Here is a 21,849-nt window from a genome sequence, read left to right on the forward strand (position 1 = left end):
TAAGCATTGATCAGATCCCCTCTGGGGCTGCTCTTTTCTAGGCTCCTCAGCCCCAGTGATGAACAGAAAATTCTTATTTTGAACAGAATAACAGAGTCAATAAGAAACTTCCTCTCGTTAGCTGAAATGCTGAAATGCAGGGAGGGGGAGAGGAGTTGGCAGATAGCCTTTGCATAGATAAGAAATAACAGGATTTTTCAGTAATCCACTTCTGTTAGTCTTAGACAAGATGATCTTTTGTATAAGATAAAGGACACCTGGATAATATGCATACTTCTGTTATTTTTAGATAGACAGAGGACATCTGGATAATATGGGTACTTCTGCTATTTTAGATAGATAACCTTTGTATAGATAGGAAGCATCTGGACTTTTTCTGTCAAGTATTAACATGCCTCCGTCATGTTAGACAGATAACTTTTTGTATAAAAGTTTGCCCAAAACTCTCCGAAGGTACACAGGTCTTTTGAAATTATTCTACCTGTTTCAGGCACCTAAACAGAAGCATAATACAAGAAACTTAATGAGTCTCTTGTGTCTTTCTCTAAATCACCAGGGCTCTCAGCCTTTGCTCCTCACAGAGATGCTCCAGGCCCTTCAGCATCTTCAAAGCCTCCCCTCTCCTCTCTCCAGCAGTTTACTGTCTCCTTTGATCTGGAGAGCCCAGAGCTGGAGCCAGGACCAGGACTCCAGCTGCAGCCTCCCTAAGGCACAGCAGAGCAGGAGGAGAGCCTCCGTGAATTTCTGCTGGCCACCCTCTCTGCGGAGAGTCTGACTTCTGCTTCACCCAACCTTCTGAGACAGGGAGCACCACCAAGGAGAAAGGCCTCAGCAGCACCCAGATGTTTCCTCCTGCAGCAGCAGGGCAGCTCAGCTCACAATTCCAGCAGCCACCCTCCCTCCCAGCCGCAGCCTCAGCAGCCAGGCGGTGAGAGGCACAGGGACTTTGGGAACTCCTTCAACCTCCACTTCTTTGTGGCCGGTGCCCAGCAGCCAATCAGACAGCCTCAGCCGGGGCAGAGTGACAGCACCCAGAGCCAATCAGAGGCCAGTGCTCAGGCAAGGGGTGGGCCCTGCAGCACATCAAGTCCCCATGGCTGTGCCAGGACTACCCCCCCCCCCCCCTCCCCCCCCAGCTCCCTGAGGGAGGCTTTTGGGGGCGAGGGGAGTGGGGAGGGTCTGTGCCCCCTACCCCAGCCTGGACTGTCACCCGCCTGAGCCAGGACTGCCCCAGGGAGGGGGCAGGGAGTTTCTCATGCATGCTGCTACCCAGAGAGAGGGGAGCCAAGTCCTGTCTGGTCTTGCCTCTGCCCCTGATGGCTGCTGTCTGACTCCCTGGCTGCCGGTGCTGAGCCCCTGTGATGGGCTGAGTGGTGGTGACTGCTGGGCTGCAGCTCCTGAGAGCCCCAAGGGCCTGAGTCTGCCTGCAGGGCTCTGGCCCAGGGGGAGGCTGTTCTGCCAGGAACCAAACTGGAGCACTTTGGGGTCGTTCCTTGTTCGGGTTCCTTACCAGCAGGTGTCAGGGCTGAGCTTAGAGGCTCTAGGAGTGAAATCGAAGCAGAGTAGGAAAAAGAGGAGACCTGTGCAGAGGAAAGGAACCTCCAGCAGCAGAAGAGGACAAGAAAAAGGGTTGGATGAGGACTGAGGAAGATCAGGAAGTTCCAGAGGCTGAAGAAGCTCAGGTGAGTGGCACTGCCAGCAGCAGCTCTCTCCTCCGGGCCATAGCCAGTTTCCAATGAGTGTTGCAGCCCAGGGAGAGGGAACCAACACTCTGCCTCTCCTTGTCCCTGTGCCTTGGTCTGAGCTTGCTGGCCCTGTCCTTGCATGTGCTGATTCATTGTGCCTGGTGGCTGAAGCGCTCTGGCTGCTGCCCCCAGCTGATGGCCACAATCAAAGGATCTTTGCTTTCCTCTGACTATGTCTGCCATGAGCCAGTTTGCTTGGTGAGGGACCTTCAGGGAGCAGTTTGGGATTAGTCCTTGTCCCAACATCCTTTCCAGTAGGCATCAGGGCTGGGCTCAGAGGCTTTGGGAGTGAAACCAAAGCAGAGAATTGGACAGAGGGGCTGAGGTCGGGAGGTCTTCTGATCCAAGCCCTCTGCTCAAGCAGGCTCACCTTAGAACAGGTTGCCCAGCAGGAGATCCCCTTGGGTTTTGAGTATCTGCAAGGACAGAGACTCCCCAGCCTCACAGGCAACTTGTGTGAGCATCTGTCCCTCCAACAGGGAAAAAGATTTCCCAGCTACAGGTGGAATATCCTGGGCTTTAGTTTGTGCCTGTGAATTCTGATCCTCTCAGGGCACGCTCTGGGGAAGAGCCTGGCTACCTCATCTTCATCCCTCCCATGGACAGTGTGCCTTCCACACAAACGTCCCCCCAACCTTCCCCTCTCCCAGCTGAAGAGTTTCAGCTCTCTCAGCCTATTCTCACACAGCAAGGGAGGGGAATTTCCACAGGTTCTCTTTTGGACACTCTTGGAAGTCCTCCATCTCTAGTAAGAAATCTGAGCCCTGAGTCTTCCCCCAGGCTTCCTCCTTCACCTGAGCCATGGCAATTTGGTGTGGTGGTGCAAGGGGAAGGTGCTACCATCTGTCTCCTCCCATGAATGTTGGCTGCACTGGAGAGGACATACTGCTTGACTTGCCACCTTTAGAACAGCAAGCCCATGTTGCCTTGTGAATTCAGCTGCAGGTTCCTCCCCTCACCACAGTCAGGTTCCTCCCCTCACCACAGTCAGGTTCCTGAGTGATACCTTGGCTCTCCTGGCTGCTCCTCTGCTTCCCCATGGGCACCAACACAAAGGAAACAGTGCAAAACTCAGCCAGGAAATTTCAGAACCAGGAAATGGGCAAAACTGTCCTGCTCCTTCTTGTCCCCCTCCCCTCCCCTCCCCTCCCCTCCCTCCCCTCTGGGTTTCTGTATTGGGAGAGAGACAAACAGGAATTAGCTAGGCAGTGTAGAGCATCAGCACTGTAAGACTGTGCTGTCAATTCTTCCCAAAGCATGTGCCAGTATGGATGTTCCCCCTCTGCAGGTTGTCAGTCTCCTTCCTGATAGTGAAGCTGATGTGAACAACTCTTGTGGTGAAGGATTCCCTGCTCTCTGTGTGCTTCATGCTCTTGTGTCCAGAAAAATCTTCTCAGTTGCTGAGAGAAGCCTGCAGATTTACAAGGTTAGTGGGCTGCCAATCTAAAATGATGTGCTGGCTTAAGCCCAGCCCAGGAGAGTTTGATGCAAGCCTATTCTTGTTTTACCTCTTCCTCTTCTCCTGCCTAATTCCTTTTTCTCCCTACTGGGAAAGGGGAGAGGGGACAGGGAAAGGAACCTAAGTTCTGTTTCCTTGTCGTTTTTGGCTCTGGTAAGTCTGAAATGGCCACAAATGACAGCAGCAGAAGGTATCATTTCCTCAGTCTGGAAGCTTGGTTTTTCAATTTGCTGTGTCTACTCCTTAGGAAAAGGCAGAACTTTGATGATGCAGAATGTTTCTGCTCTCCTTTCTAGCTCCTAGCTTGAAGGAGCAGGTTGCAGTGCAGTTCCAGGCTGCCTTTGCAGTTGAAATACTGGTGCTGGATCAACAGCAGAGGTGTGAGGCCATGGCTCCAGCTGATAAACACAGTGCAGCAGAGCAATTGGTGGGAATTACAAAAGCAGGAGGATGTAGGTGATTCTCCAGGGACAGTGTCACCCTGCTGGCATCCTGAGGGTGGATGGTAAAGGAGCAACTGCACTGACCCCTGGGGAGTGCTCACATAGGGAAAGTCCTATCCCATATTTGTCTAGGATGTTTCAACCATCAAGGACACCCTGATCAGGAGTCCCTTTCTTCAGTGTTCCACTATCTCCTCCAACAGGACTTGGGCTTAGCCCACGGTGCTGTAGGTGGGGGGTGATGACCTGTTCCTCTGTGGCTCAGAATTTAGCAGGCTGGTCCCTTGAGGGAAGCTGGGCACCCCCAGCCCGTCAGCAGGTCCCCTGCCCAGCTCCCCGACTGCAGACACTGTGGGCCAGCCATGTCCCTGTGTGTCACACAGGCCTGGGCCAGGGTTGGGGAATTCCTGGCTTTGCTGCCGTTAGGACTCAGACAACTGTGCTGCTGTTCTGTGTTTATTAATGACAAAGAGGAGCCAGGGTCAGTCAGGAGTCTCCGGATGTGTCCCAGGCTGGATGCGTCCCAAAGCCGTGCCCTGTCCATCCCGGTGCGAGGGGCAGCTGCTGCTGGTGCCCTGGGCTCACACAGCTGCAGAGCGGCGCCTGCAGGGAGAAGAGGCTGCTGAGGCCCTGCCACAGCTCAGGTAGGGCAGCCAGCTGCACGTGGGAGCTGGGGCACAGAGAGCTCCGTGCAGAAAAGAGGGCAGCCTGCAGCCCTCACCTGGGCTCTGCTCACCTGCCCACGGCTCGTCCTGGCCCTGACCATCCCAATCTGCCTGCTCTGCCTGTGCTATGAAGGCTACCCGAGCCTGGCCGACCCAGGGGCCTAAAGCTGGGCAGGACTTGGCAGGCACTGTCAGTGGCTCTGCTCTTGCTGAGGCAGGGCCACTTTTACCTCAAACATTCCACAGTAAAAAGGGGTTTCAGGAAAGACAGCCCAGGTACTGAGAGACCAGTTCCAACACCCTGCAGCAGAAACCTCAGCAGAGTTTGCCCAGGAACTAGCTGGGCCCTCCCAAATCCCCCATCTGTGCCTGCCAATAGCAGCCATCTAATGCAGGTGTGTGGCACAGCACCCTCCCAGCAACTCACTCTCTTCTCTTCTTCCACACACAGAGCACGCAGCACAGCAGCATCCCAAAGAGTATGGAGCCCAAGATGGCCATGACGCCTTCTATGCAATACTTCTGGAAATCGGAAGCATCCCCAGGGTTTGTGCTCTTCCTGCCAGCCTCATCTGGAGGAACAATTCTGTGTCAGTGTGCCCTGTGCGCTGCTGGGAGCCTTCTCCGATGATGTGCAGAGGGGGAGGAGGGAGCCTGCAAGGCACCCTGGAATGGAGATTGATGACTTGGATTACCAAAAGACAGCAATTACCTTCCCCTGTTTCCTGGGCTGGGACTGGCACTTTGGGTCTGTGGCCTCCTTCCTGCAGCACCTCTTTCTCCTTGGTCTCACGGACCGTCTCTGTAGAGAGAGAGTCTGTCAGTGTCACTAGAAGGCACTCAGCAGGCACAGGCTGTCTTCAGGGAGCAGCACTTATCAAAACACAACAGTGAGGCTTAGGAACAAAGCCCAGGCCTTTGGGGGTCACCCACTCACTAGATCCAAACAATGTGCCACTCAAGGAGGAAAATGGAAGCATGAGGCACTGCCCAGTTTACCAGGAGACTCCTGACTTGCTGAGAGACCAGGAGGTTGCCTGTGATTTGATCCCATCCCACTTGGTGCTTTTGGCCAGCTGCAAGATGGAGATAAATTACTGCCCACAGAGAGGACAGGAAGAGGCTGAGGAAGGAGCCCTTTGGAGAAGCACTTCCCATCATGGTAGCTCCATCACATGGGAAGGGTAAGAGATGCACAGGCTGGTCTGAGATGCCAGGGCTTGCACCATGTGCTGGGCACTTTCCCAAGTGGCAATGAAGAGCCCAGAGTGCCCCCTGCACCAGGGGAGGTTTAGGTTGGATGTTAGGAAGAAGTTCTATACAGAGAGAATGATTGCCCATTGGAATGGGCTGCCTGGGGAGGTGGTGGAGTCACCATCATTGGAGGTGTTCAGGAGGAGACTCGATGGGGTGCTTGGTGCCATGGGTTAGTTGTTTAGGTGGGTTGGATTGGTTGATGGGTTGGACGTGATGATCTTGAAGGTCTCTTCCAACCTGGTTTATTCTACGTATTCTATTCTATGTATTCTAAAAGCACAGCAAGTTCTCTAAAACACAGCTGGAGTCAGAGAGCTCAAGCAGCTCACCATGGGCTGATCCCTCCAGGTCCTTCAGGATTGCCTTTAGGAGTTCTGAAGTGTGTTGGTAGGATTTTCCTTTTGCAGCCATGTGCTTGGCTCTCTGAGGGCCTGAAGGGAAAGTCCCAAGTTAGCTTTGTCACAAGGAGGATGTTGAAGGTGAGCGCTCGCTGTGCCAGGGCAGTCAAGAGGGACCACTCACCCCTGGGATGCCAGGTGGGCTCTGGCACAGGATCCAGCTGAGGAGCTGCAGATTCTCTCCCCACACCTGCATCTGCAACCAAACAGCAGAAACTCCCCTCAGAGCCTGTGACATACACTGTCCGAAGCCAACAGCAGGACCCTGAGGGGATCACACTGGCACAGCACACAGACAGCAGGGTGATGTTCTCCCGCTCACAAGAGACACCTCACTCACATTTGGGTTTTGAACTGACAGCCAAAAAATAAAAAAAGCCATCAGCCCCCCAACACCTCTTTGAGTGTCAGCCCCAGAAGCCAGCTGTGACACTGGGTCTCTATCACCTGCAGCCCTGGCTGTGGACAAGCACAACAGGGAAGCTCCCAGGAGAACTTTCAAGACACTTCAGATCTGCAGGGTAGCTAATGCCAGGGGACTTGGATGAACAGCAGTCACCTGCCCACCTACCTGATCCCTGCCTTTGCCAAGGCACAGCCTCAACCTCCCAGCCTGGCAGGGCCACCAGGAGCAGGAGAAGGGTGAGTGACATGGCCTGTTGAGCCTTCCCCATGTTGTGCTCACTACCAATGCAGCTGCCACTGCTGCTGCTGCTGGTAGTACTGGAGCAGTGCCCTTGCCACAGCTCTGCGTCTCCCCTGCAGCACAGCAGGGCTCTGTGATGTCACAGAGCACCTTGCACACCCAGGTGACAGCCCTGGGGCACAGCCCCACATCTCACCTGGGGAGAGGGGGGCTCCCAGAGGGGCTCTCCTTGGGCTGAGATCCCCTCATGGTGCCCATCCAAGTGCACAGGAGGCCCTCACCTCAGGGGCCTCTCTGGCCATTGTGGCCAGCTGCAGGCAGTACTGGCAGAGGGAAACAACTGGGAGCTTCCTTTGCAAGGCCCTGCAGCTGTGTCACCCTGGGGAGTGTGGTCACCACTTGCAGGACAACTTCTCCTTAGCCCTACTGAGAACTCCTAGTCTATGGTGTCCATGAGCTGGCTGTGGAGATCATTGCCCCATGGTAGCAATCTGCTCTAGACCCTCTCCCTGGCACTATTTCTTGGGGGGCAGGAAGAAAAAGCCTGCACCCCTGCTTCTCATCTTCTTAGAATCATAGAATCAACAAGGTCGGAAAAGACCTCAAAGATCATCAAGTCCAACCTGTCACATGCCTACTAAACCATGGCACCAAGTACCATGTCCAACCCCTCTTGAACACCTCCAGGGATGGTGACTCCACCACCTCCCTGGGCAGCACATTCCAATGGCCAACAACTCTATCTGAAGAACTTTCTCCTCAACCCCAGCCTAAACCTCCCCTGGCGCAGCTTTCAACTGTGTCCTCTTGTTCTGGTGCTGGTTGCCTGGGAGAAGAGACCAATCCCCTTCTGGCTACAACCTCCCTTCAGGTATTTGTAGACAGCAAGAAGGTCTCCCCTGAGCCTCCTCTTCTCCAGGCTAAACAACCCCGGCTCACTCAGCCTCTCCTCACAGGGCTGTGCTCCAAACCTCTCCCCAGCCTCGTTGCCCTTCTCTGGACACATTCAAGATTCTCAATGTCCTTCTTAAACTGAGGGGCCCAGGACTGGACACAGGACTCAAGGTATGGCCTAACCAGTGCTGAGTCCAGGGCCACAATGACTTCCCTGCTCCTCCTGGTCACACTGTTCCTGATGCAGGCCAGGATGCCATTGGCCTTCTTGGCCCCTGGGCACAGTGCTGCCTCATGTTCAGCTGCCTGTCAATCAGTACCCCCAGGTCCCTTTCTGCCTGACTGCTCTCAGCCACTCTGACCCCAGCCTGTAGCTCTGCATGGGGTTGTTGTGGCCAAAGTGCAGCACCCAGCACTTGGACTTGTTGAATGCCATCATGTTGCACTCTGCCCATCTGTCCAGTCGGTCAAGGTCCCTCTGGAGACCCCTTCTTCCCTCTGACAGATCAACACCTGCCCCCAGCTTGGTGTCATCTGCAAATTTGCTGATGACTGATTCAATCCCCTCATCCAGAACATCAATGAAGATGTTAAACAGGATGGGGCTTAGCAGTGATCTCTGGGGGACACCACTAGTGCCTGGCTGCCAGCTGGATGTGGCACCATTCACCACCACTCTCTGGGCTCGGCCCTCCAGCCAGTTCCAACCCAGCTCAGAGTGCTGCTGTCCAAGCCAGGGGCTGACAGCTTGGCCAGGAGTTTGCTGTGGGGGATGGTGTCAAAGGCCTTGCTGAAGTCCAGGTAGACTACATCCACAGCCTGCCCCACATCCACCAGGCAGTCACCTGATCATAGAAGGAGATCAGGTTGGTGAAGCCTGCCCTTCCTAAATCCATGCTGGCTGGGCCTGATCCCTTGGCCATCCTTCAGGTGCACTGTGATTGCCCCCAAGATGATCTGCTCCATAATCTTTCCTGGCACTGAGGTCAGGCTGACTGGCCTGGAGTTTCTAGGTTCCTCCATCCGCCCCTTCTTGTGGATGGGCATCACATTAGCCAGTTTCCAGTTGTCTGGAAGCTCTCCAGTGAGCCAGGACTGGAGGAAAATGATGGCTAGTGGCCTGGCCAGCTCATTTGCCAGCTCTCTCAGCACCCTAGGATGGATCCCATCTGGTCCCATGGACTTGTGAGAATCCAAGTGGCTCAGCAAGTCCCAAGCCTAATTCCTCATGGATTTGGGGGGTACTACACTGCTCCCTGACCCCATCTACCACTTCAGGAGGCCAGTTATCTTGAAGTCTTCCTGCCTTACTGTTAAAAATGGAGGCAAAGAAGGTATGGCAGTCTGGGGAAGTCCCCACAGACTGGAAAAGGGGAAACATTGCCCCCATTTTCAAAACGGGTAAGAAGGAGGAGCCAGGGAACTACAGGCCAGTCAGTCTCACCTCTGTGCCTGGAAAGATCATGGAGCAGATCCTCCTGGAGGCACTACTGGCTCAGAAGAATAGTGAAGAGGTGATTTGGAACAGTCAGCATGGCTTTGCCAAGGGCAAATCCTGCCTGACCAACCTGGTGGCCTTCTATGAGCAGGTGACAAAACTAATAGATGAGGGGCGAGCAACTGATGTCATTTACCTGGACCTGAGCAAAGCCTTCGACACTGTCCCGCACCACATCCTGGTCTCCAAACTGGTGACACATGGGTTTGATGGGTGGGCCACTAGATGGATAAGGAACTGGCTTGATGGCCGCACCCAAAGAGTGGCTGTCAATGGCTCCATGTCCCAGTGGAGGCCAGGGACAAGCGGAGTCCCTCAGGGATCAGTCCTGGGACCTGTCTTGTTCAACATCTTTGTGGGTGCCATGGACAGTGGCATTGAGTGCACCCTCAGCAAGTTTGCTGATGACACCAAGCTGTGTGGTGCAGCAGACACGCTGGAGGGAAGGGAGGCCATCCAGAGGGACCTTGACAGGCTGGAGAGGTGGGCACAAGCCAACCTCATGAGGTTCAACAAGAGCAAGTGCAGGGTCCTGCATCTGGGTCGAGGCAATCCCAGGCACAAATACAGGCTGGGCAGTGAGTGGCTGGAAAGCAGCCCTGAGGAGAGAGACTTGGGGGTGCTGGTGGATGAGAAGCTCAACATGAGCTCTCAATGTGCACTTGCAGCCCGCAAAGCCAATCAGATCCTGGGCTGCACCAGGAGAACTGTGTCCAGCAGGTCAAGGGAGGTGATTCTCCCCCTCTACTCAGCCCTGGTGAGACCCCACCTGGAGTACTGCCTCCAGTTCTGGAGCCCCTATTACAAGAGGAGGCTCAGGGGTGACCTCATTGCCCTCTACAACTACCTGAAGGGTGGTTGTAGCCAGGAAGGGGTTGGCCTCTTCTCCCAGGCAACCAGCACCAGAACAAGGGGACACAGTCTCAAGCTGCGCCAGGGGAGGTTTAGACTCGAGGTGAAGAGGAAGTTCTTCACCGAGCGAGTCATTTGTCATTGGAATGGGTTGCCCAGGGAGGTGGTTGAGTCATCGACCCTGGAGGCGTTCAAGGGGAGATTGGACGAGGCAGTGGGTGCCATGGTCTAGTCATGGGGTCTGTGTTGATAGGTTGGACTTGATGATCCCCGAGGTCCTTTCCAACCTAAGTGATACTGTGATACTGTGAAGAGGGATGTGGAGGTGCTGGAGCGTGTCCAGAGAAGGGCCACGAGGATGATCAGAGGGCTGGAGCACCTCTCCTATGAGGACAGACTGAAGGAGTTGGGGCTGTTCAGTCTGGAGAAGAGAAGGCTCCGAGGTGACCTAATTGTGGCCTTCCAGTATCTGAAGGGGGCCTACAGGAAGGCTGGGGAAGGACTTCTCAGGATCTCAGGTAGTGATAGGACTAGGGGGAATGGAATGAAGCTGGAGGTGGGGAGATTCAGGCTGGATGTGAGGAGGAGGTTCTTCACCATGAGAGTGGTGAAGCTCTGGAATAGGTTGTCCAGGGAGGTGGTTGTGGCCCCTTCCCTGGAGGTGTTTAAGCCCAGGCTGGATGAGGCTCTGGCCAGCCTGATCTAGTGTGGGGTGTCCCTGCCCATGGCAGGGGGGTGGAACTAGATGATCCTTGTGATCCCTTCCAACCTTGACTGATACTACTATGATTTAGAACCTCAGTCTTTTCCTCATCTTAGTTACAGTGTTACCCTCCAGGTCCAATAAGGAGTGGAGGTTCTTGCCCACTTTTTAGGATTAATGTATTTATAAAAATGCTTTTTATTATCTTATTGGTGCTGTGCAGCTCATGGTCAAGTAGTTGACAGTGGGACAGGCAGTCAGATGTCTTCTACACACAGAGGAGGCCATGCTGAGCCTGCCTTGCTGTATGGTGTGCAGACAGTCTGCCTATAGAATAGAATAGAATTAACCAAGTTGGAAGTGACCTTTGATATCATCAAGTCCAACCTATCACCCAACACCATCTAATCAACTAAACCATGACACCAAATGCCTGATCCAGTCTCTTCCTAAACACCTCCCGTGATGGTGACTCCACCACCTCCCTGGGCAGCACATTCCAATGGCCAATCTCTCTTTCTATGAAGAACTTCTTCCTAACATCCAGCCTGGCTCCTGTGTGCTCTGCCTGGGTTGCCTGCCTGGTGCTGGCTGTTATGGAGGAGCTGCTGTCCTCTGGAGACTCCTCCATGCTCATTGTCATGTCCTGTAGAGAGAAGCTGTGGAAAGGTCTTGTCCTCTGCTCCTGAAAGGATCAGAAGTGTGGGAAGCCCTTACAGCCTCCATGAGGGGACAGCACTGAGCCTCCTAAAGGATCTCCTGGACGGCTGTAAATGGCGGACAAGTGGGATGGATCTAGGTAGGATGCTTTAAGAGAGAGAAGTGTTGCAACTATGAAGAAAGATGCACTGGGGGAGGATAGAGAGCCATGGCAAGGTCCCAGGAAGAAGACCACTGTCAATCCTGTGCCCTGCCTGCCTGCAGTTACCTTAGGCTAACAAGGCAGAGTCTGTGGTGCTGCAGAGCCCATCGGGTTGCTGCAGCCAGCTTGTGACTGAGGAAGGAAAGGACATATGATGGTGCCACCGAGGAAGAAGCTCTTTCTCCAGTTTTCAAATCAGAGCACCTGGAGCACCCTTCCAACTTTGGTGATCAGTGGTGTGCTGACTGCACAGATGCTGGCACAGATCTGATTGCTCGTTCTGGTGTGGAACCACATCAGACTTGGACGCAGACAAGATCAATGGATTTTGCCCATTGAAATGTAAGTTGTGGCTGCTTATGATTCTGTCATTCTGCTCATGTGCTGTTATTCAGCTGCCTGAAAAAAATGATACCCTTATCAGGTGATTTACTGTACAGGATACAGGTTGAAATGGTGCAGGTTTTGTATCTCCAGCCTGCTCTTCTTTTAGAAACTACTTAAATATGCAAATACAGGGCTCAGCATGAAAAAACTGACCACCTGCATCCCAGTGATGAAAGGGTGTGAGTCATTTGCTGGAACCTGTAATTGCACCATTGACTTAAGGTCAATGGAAGCTAATTAGATGGAAAGAGGTTACACTAGTAACCATGGAGAAGTTTGGTCTGCAGAACTGGCAGGGGTGAGTGTGTGCACAGTATCTGTGCACAGTGGTGAGTTTGTGCATGGGGGTTATGTGCTCAGGGGTGAGTGTGTGCACAGTATGTGTGTGTGTACAGGGGTCGAGTGTATGCACGGGAGGGTGTGCATGGGGTGAGTGTGTGCACAGTATGTGTGTGTGTACAGGGGGCGAGTGTATGCACGGGAGGGTGTGCATGGGGTGAGTGTGTGCACAGTATGTGTGTGTGTACAGGGGGCGAGTGTATGCACGGGAGGGTGTGCATGGGGTGAGTGTGTGCACAGTATGTGTGTGTGTACAGGGGGCGAGTGTATGCACGGGAGGGTGTGCATGGGGTGAGTGTGTGCACAGTATGTGTGTGTGTGTACAGGGGGCGAGTGTATGCACGGGAGGGTGTGCATGGGGTGAGTGTGTGCACAGTATGTGTGTGTGTACAGGGGGCGAGTGTATGCACGGGAGGGTGTGCATGGGGTGAGTGTGTGCACAGTATGTGTGTGTGTACAGGGGGCGAGTGTATGCACGGGAGGGTGTGCATGGGGTGAGTGTGTGCACAGTATGTGTGTGTGTACAGGGGGCGAGTGTATGCACGGGAGGGTGTGCATGGGGTGAGTGTGTGCACAGTATGTGTGTGTGTACAGGGGGCGAGTGTATGCACGGGAGGGTGTGCATGGGGTGAGTGTGTGCACAGTATGTGTGTGTGTGTACAGGGGGCGAGTGTATGCACGGGAGGGTGTGCATGGGGTGAGTGTGTGCACAGTATGTGTGTGTGTACAGGGGGCGAGTGTATGCACGGGAGGGTGTGCATGGGGTGAGTGTGTGCACAGTATGTGTGTGTGTACAGGGGGCGAGTGTATGCACGGGAGGGTGTGCATGGGGTGAGTGTGTGCACAGTATGTGTGTGTGTACAGGGGGCGAGTGTATGCACGGGAGGGTGTGCATGGGGTGAGTGTGTGCACAGTATGTGTGTGTGTACAGGGGGCGAGTGTATGCACGGGAGGGTGTGCATGGGGTGAGTGTGTGCACAGTATGTGTGTGTGTACAGGGGGCGAGTGTATGCACGGGAGGGTGTGCATGGCGTGAGTGTGTGCACAGTATCTGTGCACAGTGGTGAGTTTGTGCATGGGGGTGTGTGCTCAGGGGTGAGTGTGTGCACAGTGTGTGTGCACAGAGGCGTGAGTGTGTGCATGGGGGTGTGTGCACAGGGGTGCGTGTGTGCACAGTGTGTGTGTGTGCACGGGGGTGAGTGCATGCACGGGGGTGAGTGTGTACAGCGGTGAGTGTGTGCACAGTGTGTGTGCACAGAGGCATGAGTGTGTGCATGGGGGTGTGTGCACAAGGTTGAGTGTGTGCGCAGTGTGTGTGCACAGGCAGGAGTGTGTGCATGGGGGTGTGTGCACAGGGGTGCGTGTGTGCACAGTGTGTGTGTGCACAGGGGTGAGTGTGTGCACAGTGTGTGTGTGCACAGGGTTGAGTGTGTGCATGGGGGTATGTGCTCAGGGGTGAGTGTGTGCACAGTGTGTGTGTGCACAGGGGTGAGTGTGTGCACAGTGTGTGTGCACAGAGGCGTGAGTGTGTGCATGGGGGTGTGTGCACAGGGTTGAGTGTGTGCACAGTGTGTGTGCACACAGGCATAAGTGCGTGCACGGGGGTGTGTGCACAGGGTTGAGTGTGTGCACAATGTGTGTGAGTGCACAAGGGTGAGTGTGTACATGGGAGGTGTGCACAGGGGTGAGTGTGTGAACAGTGTGTGTGTGCACAGGGTTGAGTGTGTGCACAGTGTGTGCATGTGTGTGCACAGGGATGAGTGTGTGCACAGTATGTGTGCACAGTGGTGAGTGTGTGCATGGGGGGTATGTGCTCAGGGGTGAGTGTGTGCACAGTGTGTGTGCACAGAGGCGTGAGTGTGTGCATGGGGGTGTGTGCACAGGGTTGAGTGTGTGTACAGTGTGTGTGCACACAGGCATAAGTGCGTGCACGGGGGGGTGTGCACAGGGTTGAGTGTGTGCACAATGTGTGTGAGTGCACAAGGGTGAGTGTGTACATGGGAGGTGTGCACAGGGGTGAGTGTGTGCACAGTGTGTGTGCACAGGCAGGAGTGTGTGCATGGGTGTATGTGCTCAGGGGTGAGTGTGTGCACAGTGTGTGTGTGCACAGGGGTGAGTGTGTGCACAGTGTGTGTGCACAGAGGCGTGAGTGTGTGCATGGGGGTGTGTGCACAGGGTTGAGTGTGTGCACAGTGTGTGTGCACACAGGCATAAGTGCGTGCATGGGGGTGTGTGCACAGGGTTGAGTGTGTGCACAATGTGTGTGAGTGCACAAGGGTGAGTGTGTACATGGGAGGTGTGCACAGGGGTGAGTGTGTGAACAGTGTGTGTGTGCACAGGGTTGAGTGTGTGCACAGTGTGTGCATGTGTGTGCACAGGGATGAGTGTGTGCACAGTATGTGTGCACAGTGGTGAGTGTGTGCATGGGGGGTATGTGCTCAGGGGTGAGTGTGTGCACAGTGTGTGTGCACAGGGGTGAGTGTGTGCACGGGGGGTGTGTGCACAGGTGGTGAGTGTGTGCACGAGAGTGTGTGCACAGGGGGGAGTGTGTGCACAGTGTGTGTGTGTGCGCACGGGGGTGAGTGTGTGCAGTGTGTGTGTGCACAGGGATGAGTGTGTGCACAGGGGTGTGTGCACAGGGTTGAGTTTGTGCACAGTGTGTGTGTTTGCACAGGGGGTGAGTGTGTGCACAGGCAGAGAGTGTGTGAACGGGGGTCTGTGCACAGGGGTGAGTGTGTGCACAGCATGTATGTGTTCTCAGGCAGTCAGTGTGTGCAAGGGGTGTGTGTGCACAGGGCTGAGTGTGTGCACAGGGGTGAGTATCTGCACGGGGGTGTGTGCACAGGGGGGAGTGTATGTGAGCCATGTGTGTGTTCACAGGCAGTGAGTGTGTGCAAGGCGGTGTGTGCACAGCGTGTGTGTGTGCATGGGGCTGAGTGTGTACACAGGTGGAGAGTGTGTGAACAGGGTTGTGTGCACAGGGGTGAGTGTGTGCACAGCATGTGTGTGTTCACAGGCAGTGAGTGTGTGCAAGGGGTGTGTGTGCACAGGGATGAGTTTGTGCCTGGGCGGTGAGTGTGTGCACGAGGGGGTGTTCACAGAGGGGTGGGCACAGGGGTGAGTGTGTGCTCAGTGTGTGTGTGCATAGGGGTGAGTGTGTGCACAGTGTGTGTGTGCACATTGTGTGTGTGCACGGGGGTAAGTGTGTTCACAGGGGGTGTGCACAGGGGGGTGTGCATGGGGGGGTGCAGGGGTGAATGTGTGCACAGAGTGTGTGTACAGGTCTGAGTGTTTGCACAGTGTATGTGTGTGCACAGTGTGTGTGTATGCACAGTGTGTGTGCACAGGGGGGTGAGTGTGTGCACAGTGTGTGTGCACAGGGGTAAGTGTGTGCACAGTCTCTGTGTGTGCACAGGGCTGAGTGTGTGCACAGTCTGTGTGTGTGCACGGGGGTGTGTTTGTGCATGGTGGGGTGTTTGCACACAGGTGAATGTGTGCACAGTGTCTGTGTGTGTACGGGGTGTGTGTGCACAGTGTGTCTGTGTGCAGGGGGGGGTGAGTGTGTGCACAGTGTGTGTCCTGGGCTGAGTGTGTGCACAGTGGGGTGTGCACAGGGGTCAATGTGTGCACAGTGTGTGTGTGTGTGTGTGTGCGCGCAAGGGTGTGTGTGTACACAGGGGTGAGTGTGTGCGTGTGTGCAAGGGGTGTGTGTACACAGGGGGGTGTGTGTGTGCACAGGGATGCATGTGTGCATGGGCAGTGAGTGTGTGCACAGTGTGTATGTGCATGGGGGGGTGAATGCGTGCACGGGGGGTGCACAGGCATGTGTGCACTCTGTGTGTGTGCACGGGAGGTGTGTGCATGGGGGTGAGTGTGTGCACGGGGGGGTGTGTGCACAAGGATGTGGGTACAGGGGTGAGCGTGTGTGCACAGGGCATCTGTGTGTACATAGGATGCATGTGTGTGCATAGGGTGTGTGCATGCACAATGGTGACTGTGCGTGCAAAGGAGTGTGTGTGCACGGGGTGAGTCTGTGCACAGGCTCTGTGTGTGCACAGGGCATGTGTGTGTGCACAGTAGTGAGTGTGTGTATGTGGACAGCATGTGTGTGTGCGCACAGGCTTGAGTGTGTGCCAGGGTGCGTGTGTGTGTGTGCAGCAGGGTGAGTGTGTGCACAGGGTGGGGGTGTGTGTGCAGAGGGGTGAGTGTGTGCACAGGGTGGGTGTGTGTGTGCAACAGGGTGAGTGTGTGCACAGGGGGTGTGTGTGAGACTGTCTGGGGCAGCGGGGAGTGAAAATCAGGACAGATTTTTGCTAGGGGTCATGGCAATGCAGGGCATGACACAGCCCACGCTGGCACTGACACGGCTAACAGAGAAGCCTGTCTGGGTGGACCAACAGCCCCTCAGCCACGAAAAGCTCACTGCCCCGCTCCTTTTAGTTGAGGAACGGTCAGCTGCAGGACACACTGAAATCTCACAGTGTCCTTGGAACACGCCCGTGTTCGCGATAAAGAAATCAGGCAAACAGCATTTGTTACATGGTCCGAGAAAGATCAGTGAGGTGATGGCTGCCATGGGGGCTCTGCAAGCAGGGTTGCCTTCACCGACCATGATACCAATGCAATGGGAAATTGTGATAATAGATCTGACTGTTTCTTTACTATTCCTCTTGCTAAACAGGACACGGAGAAATTTGCATTCACGCTGCCCTCAGTGAACAACAGTGACCTGGCCGAAAGGTGTCAGTGGAAAGTTTTACCTCAAGGTATGCAAAACTCACCAACTCTTGGTCAGTGGTTTGTGGCAAAAGCACCGAGTCCTTATCGGGCTGCGTTTCCATTAGGCTACTGTTACCACTAGATGGATGACAGCTTATTGGCAGCTCCTGCACAAACAATGCTAGCTGAAATGGAAACTGAGGTGCACAAGTCACTACAAAGTTATGGATTAGTGATTGCTCCAGAAAAGGTACAACGTCAGCAGCCGTGGTTGTACCTGGGCGTGAAAGTGTTAGATCAAACAGTAATGCCACAACCAATTCAGCTGCAGATAAATGTAAAAACCTTGAATGATGTCCAAAAATTAGCAGGAATGATGAATTGGGTGTGACCTTATCTAGGGTTGACATCACAGTATCACAGTATCAGAGTATAACTTAGGTTGGAAAGGACCTCGAGGATCATCGAGTCCAACCTATCAACACAGACCCCATGACTAGACCATGGCACCAAGTGCCATGTCCAATCTCCTCTTGAACGCCTCCAGGGATGGTAACTCAACCACCACCCTGGGCAACCCGTTCCAATGACGAACAACTTGCTCAGTGAAGAACTTCCTCCTCACCTCGAGTCTAAACCTCCCCTGGTGCAGCTTGAGACTGTGTCCCCATGTTCTGGTGCTGGTTGCCTGGGAGAAGAGACCAACCCCTTCCTGGCCACAAGCACCCCTCAGGCAGTTGTAGAGGGCAATGAGGTCACCCCTGAGCCTCCTCTTCTCCAGGCTAAACAATCCCAGCTCCCCCAGCCTCTCCTCATAGGGCTTGCGTTCAAGGCCTCTCCCCAGCCTTGTTGCCCTTCTCTGGACACGCTCAAGTGTTTCGATGTCCTTCTTAAACTGAGGGGCCCAGAACTGGACACAGTACTCAAGGTGCGGCCTAACCAAAGCAGAGTACAGGGGCACAATGACTTCCCTTCTCCTGCTGGCCACACTGTTCCTAATGCAGGCCAGGATGCTATTGGCCCTCTTGGCCACCTGGGCACACTGCTGGCTCATGTTTAGGTGGTTGTCGATCAGCACACCCAGGTCCCTCTCTGTTTGGCAGCTCTCCAGCCACTCTGACCCCAGCCTGTAGCTCTGCATGGGATTGCCGTAGCCAAAGTGCAGCACTCGGCACTTGGACTTGTTGAATGCCATCCCATTGGACTCTGCCCATCTGTCCAGTCGGTCGAGGTCCCTCTGCAGAGCCTTTCTACCCTCTAACTGACTAACATCTGCTCCTAACTTGGTGTCATCTGCAAATGTGCTGATGACTGACTCGATCCCCTCATCCAGATCATCGATGAAGATGTTGAAGAGGACAGGGCCCAGCACTGATCCCTGGGGGACACCACTGGTGACTGGCCGCCAGCTGGATGTGGCACCATTCACCACCACTCTCTGGGCCCGGCCCTCCAGCCAATTCCTAACCCAGCACAGAGTGTAGTGGTCCAAGCCACGAGCTGACAGCTTAGCCAGCAGTTTGCTGTGGGGAACGGTGTCAAAGGCCTTGCTGAAGTCCAGGTAGACCACATCCACAGGCCTCCCCACGTCCACCAGGCGGGTCACCTGATCATAGAAAGAGATCAGGTTGGAGAGGCAGGACCTGCTCCTCCTAAATCCATGTTGGCTGGACCTGAGCCCTTGGCCATCCTTCAGGTGCGCAGTTATTGCCACCAGGATAATCTGCTCCATCACTTTCCCTGGCACTGAGGTCAGGCTGACTGGCCTGGAGTTTCCAGGTTCCTCCATCTGACCCTTCTTATGGATGGGGACCATATTGGCCAGTTTCCAGTCACCTGGGACCTCACCGGTGAGCCAGGACTGGAGGAAAATGATGGAGAGCGGCCTGGCCAGTACATCTGCCAGCTCTCTCAGCACCCTAGGATGGATCCCATCCAGTCCCATGGACTTGTGAGTGTCCAAGTGGCTCAGCAGGTCCTGAACTAATTCCTCATGGATTACCGGGGCATTACACTGCTCCCCGACCCCAGCGCCCAGCTCAGGAGGCCACTCGTCCTGAACTCCTGCCCTGCTGTTAAACATTGAGGCAAAGAAGGTGTTCAGGACCTCAGCCTTTTCCTCATCTTCAGTCACAGTGTTCCCCTCCAGGTCCAATAGGGAGTGCAGGTTCTTCCTGCCCTTCTTCTTATTGTTGATATATTTATAAAAATGCTTTTTATTGTCTTTCACAGAGGTGGCCAGCTTCAGTTCCAGCTGGGCCTTTGCCTCCCTAATTTTATTCCTACATAATCTAACAGCTTCCTTGAACATACCTTGAGAAGCCTTCCCCTCCTTCCAAAGGTGATACAGCCTCTTCTTCCCCCTTAAATCCTCCAGGAGCTGCTTGCTCATCCAGGCCGGTCGCCTTCCCCACCGGCTTGCCTTCCGGCACGTGGGAACTGCCAGTTCCTGTGCCTTCAAGAGCTCCTGTTTGAAGTAGGTCCAACCCTCCTGAACCCCTTGGTTCATGAGGGCTGGCACCCAGGGGACTTTACAAATAAGTTTCTTAAACAGGCTGAAGTTTGCCTTTTGGAAGTCCAAGGTGAGGGTTCTGTTGGTGCTCCTCCCTATCTCCCTGCATATTGAAAACTTCACTATCTCGTGGTCTCGTGCCCTAGGCAGCCTCCCACGATCACGTGTCCCACCAGCCCTTCCCTGTTGCAGAACAGCAGGTCAAGCAGAGCCTGTCCCCTGGTAGGCTCGCTTAACAGCTGTGTCAGGAAGCAGCCCTCCATGCACTCCAGGAATCTTCTGGACTGCCTCCTCCCTGCTGAATTAAGTTCCCAGCAGATATCTGGGAGGTTGAAGTCGCCAACAAGGACAAGATCTGATGATCTTGAGACAGCCTCCAGCTACTTGCAGAACAATTCATCAGCCTCCTCATCCTGGTTGGGTAGTCTGTAACAAATTTCAACCAGAATGTCAGATTTGTTAGGCTGCCCTCTGATTTTAACCCACAGGCTCTCAACTCCCTCATCTTCCACCTCAAGTTGTGTGGCAGAGAGTGATTGCCTAATATACAGAGCCACCCCTCCTCCTCTTCTCCCTCACCTGTCTCTCCTAAAGAGCCTATAGCCCCCCAGTGTAGCACTCCAACCGTGGGTGTTGTCCCACCGAGTTTCTGAGATGGCGACTACATCATAGTCATCCTGATGGATCAGGACCTCCAACTCCTCTTGCTTGTTGCCCAGGCTGCGTGCATTGGTGTACATGCATCACAGCTGGGTTCCTGACTTCTCAACTGACCCGACCTTGTGCCCTACTCTTACCTCTGCAGAGGGACCGATTGCCTCACCCACCCCCTTCAGACCTAGTTTAAAGCCCTCCTAATGAGCCCTGCCAACTCCAGTGCCAGGACTCTCTTACCCATTCTAGATAGATGCACCCCATCGGGACCCAGCAGGTCAGGTGTGGTGAAAGTTGTCCCATGGTCAAAGAACCCAAAGTTCTGGCACTGGCACCATCCCCTGAGCCAATTGTTGATGGTGTGGGTTCTCCCATTCCTCTCAGTGTACACCCCTGCCACTGAGGGAACTGAGCAGAACACCGCTTGAGCTCCTGCCCCATCAATCAATTGTCCAAGGGCCCTGAATTCCTTCTTAATCGCCCTGGTGCCCTTCCTGTCAATCTCATCACTCCCAGCCTGTATCACCAGCAGAGGGTAATAGTCAGTAGGCTGGATTAATTTAGGGAGTCTCCTTGCAATGTCCCTAACCCGTGCCCCTGGTAGGGAGCAGACCTCCCTGTGGGATGGGTTGGGACGATATATGGGTCCCTCAGTACCCCCCAGGAGAGGACATCCTCTAAATTGCGACCGCTCTTAGAACTGCTAACAGGGGACTCAGACATTTCTGCACCACAAGTTCTGACTCCAGAAGCAAAGCAGGTAATTGAAGAAGTAGAAAAAGCTATTCACAAAAATCATGTATGGAGAATTTATTTGGCTGTATCAGTTCAGGTGTTTATTTTAACAGACGATCTGATACCTTTTGCACTGCTTGCACAGTGGAACTCTGATTGGCAAGATCCTCTTCATGTTTCAGAAAGGGCATTTTTACCTTTTAAAAACAAGAAAACTGCTCCTGGCCTGTCTGAGCTTTTGGCTCAGATCATTATGAAGACAAGAGCTTGCTGTGTGGAATTGTTGGCAAAGGATCCAGAAAAACATTGTGATACCAGTGCAAAGTGAGTATTGTGAATGGTGCCTTCCTAACAGTTCAGCACTGCAAGCAGCAATGGCAAATTATACAGGTCACATTGGCTATCATCTGCCTTCCCATCCATTGGACAAATTTGATTTGCACAAAAGCCGTTCAGTCAAGCTAACCCTGTGCTCGGTCCCACAGCGTTCACTGGAGACTTGGGAAGAAGAGGCAAAGCTGCCATCGTGCAGTATGATGGTGATTGATGGCAAAACAGCCTGGAATACCAAGAAGGCTGAGTTAAGAGCTGTGACTATGGTATTTCAGCAGTTTTCCTGCCCTGTTAACATCGTTACGGGTTCAGCCTATGCAGCTGGGTTGGTGCAGCATCTGGATAAAGCTGTCCTGGGTCATGTTAACCAGGAGAAGCTTTTTGGAGTTTTAAAACTGCTGTGGACTGAGATTCAAAACTGATGTGCTCCTTCTTATGTTTTGCATGTTAAGAGCCACACAAACTTGCCAGGATTTTTGGTGGAGGGGAATGCAAAAGCAGATGCACTTGTGTCAGGTGTAGCAGTGGCACCAATGTGCACAGGGGTGAGCGTGTGCACAGGGGTGAGTGTGTGCGTGGTGTGTGTGCCTGTGTGTGTGCACAGGGCTGAGGGTGTGCACAGGGGGTGTGTGTGTTCAGGCTCTGAGTGTGTGTGCACAGGGGTGAGAGTGTGTGTCCATGGGCATGTGTGCAAACGAGTGTGTGTGTGAGCACAGGATGTGTGTGTGCACAGGGGTGTGTGTGTGCA

General features: G+C 54.0%; 2 long non-coding RNA genes across 2 annotated transcripts; both read left to right on the forward strand.

The window, feature by feature from the left end:
* Positions 1 to 1,197: 1,197 nt before the first annotated feature.
* LOC137445671 (uncharacterized) lies at positions 1,198 to 4,990 on the forward strand. The gene is made up of 3 exons (XR_010988451.1): positions 1,198 to 1,682; positions 3,034 to 3,171; positions 4,764 to 4,990. It is a non-coding gene; the product is annotated as an uncharacterized lncRNA (long non-coding RNA).
* Positions 4,991 to 11,095: 6,105 nt separating this feature from the next.
* Positions 11,096 to 21,581, forward strand: LOC137445674 (uncharacterized). Its single transcript, XR_010988454.1, has 3 exons — positions 11,096 to 11,764; positions 16,830 to 16,914; positions 21,254 to 21,581. It is a non-coding gene; the product is annotated as an uncharacterized lncRNA (long non-coding RNA).
* The last annotated feature ends 268 nt before the right edge of the window (positions 21,582 to 21,849 follow it).

Source organism: Melanerpes formicivorus, unplaced genomic scaffold (assembly GCF_026170545.1).
Source record: "Melanerpes formicivorus ecotype bairdi unplaced genomic scaffold, bMelFor1.0.p_v2 SCAF_2, whole genome shotgun sequence".
Taxonomy (NCBI): Eukaryota; Metazoa; Chordata; class Aves; order Piciformes; family Picidae; genus Melanerpes; species Melanerpes formicivorus.